We start from the raw sequence: 1,418 nt of genomic DNA on the forward strand, positions 1-1,418 counted from the left end.
AATGGGATTGGCTTAGCTTTGAAGGGCTTCAGGTCAAGGACAAAAGGAATGAGCTTAAATTAGAATATATAGGGTTGGGTTGGGCTTGGGATTGCAAAAGCCCAAGCCCAACCTAGCCCGACCCTGTTGCAGCCCTACCCTATAATAGTCATAGGGTCTACCAAAAGTTTTACCTCTAATTATTTTATCAAACACTCAAAAATGGGCCTCAAACCTAATCCTATATCCAAATTTCAGCCTTGACCCTACAACTTATTCGAGCTGGCCTTAACCCCAGTTTAGCCCAAGTTGAAGAGTCTAGATCATCTCCCCAACGAGAGTGCTCCCCAATGGCTATTGACTACAAATTACAAGGGGCCCACAGGATTATGGTGATAGTTTTTTTTTAAGAAATATTTTATTATTTTTTACTTGTCGGCTCAACATAGTTTGTGGTTGTAAAGCTGTTAGAGGGAGCACAATCAGGGGATATGATCCACACTCCAAGTTAAATCCCCTTTGCAGACCCAAGCTTATCAAGGCACATCTCATTGTCATTTACTCTGTGACATCTCAGCCCATATTATAGATTTTGCCTACCAACCCAAGTTCCAAAGCTTGGGTTAACTTCTACCCTTCTTGGTTAAATTGAGTTGTGCTCTATTGAGTTTGGATCTTCCATCCATCAGGTAGAGATCTATACACCCTTTACACTTTTCCATCACACAATAAGGAGAGAAACCACCTTTAAATACTGACAAAATAAATTAAAAGTAAGATTCACATAGACCCCCCCCCCCTTTTTTTTTTGGGTAACCACAAAGATCCCATTTAAACCTACTCACTGTGTAGTGAAGAAGTGAATATAACACAAACATCTATTTTGACAAGTAGAAGATCCAAACTCTTTAGAAAGCCTAAAAGCAGAAAAAAGGGACGTAATTTAGGCTCAGAATTTGTTCTGTAACAGGAAAGATGAGTTACTCTAAGGCCAGGCGTCGGGAAATATTTAGGCACACAATCTCAAGTTGCAGCAGTGGAACTTACTTACCATTGTGACCTAATTTGATAAGAAAGACAGAGTGACCAGATTTCTTTGGTTTCCTTGTAATTACGGACCGTCGTGGGCAGTGGTCATGCACAGATGGAATTTCTGGTTTTCAAATGAAGATGTGTGAATCAATGAAATAGCTCGCCACCTCAGGAAATCCCTCATTTGCACCATTTTTTCTTTGTTGAGTTGCACTAGAATATTGCTTCAGACTTGCGAAGCCTAAGAACATTTGTGTGATAACGGTGGGGGTTAAGAACATACATAAAGCTAGGATTTATTGCAATAACAACCTTTGACGAATCACTTGCAAGCACAACTATTAAGAGCTCCATTTGTTACATCAAAACTAGAGAAGAAAATAAAGAAAGAATGAAGTTCCCGGACA

The sequence above is a fragment of the Hakea prostrata genome, chromosome 7, assembly GCF_041222555.1.
Source record: "Hakea prostrata isolate BN-2017 chromosome 7, UWA_Hpros_2, whole genome shotgun sequence".
NCBI classification, from domain to species: domain Eukaryota; kingdom Viridiplantae; phylum Streptophyta; class Magnoliopsida; order Proteales; family Proteaceae; genus Hakea; species Hakea prostrata.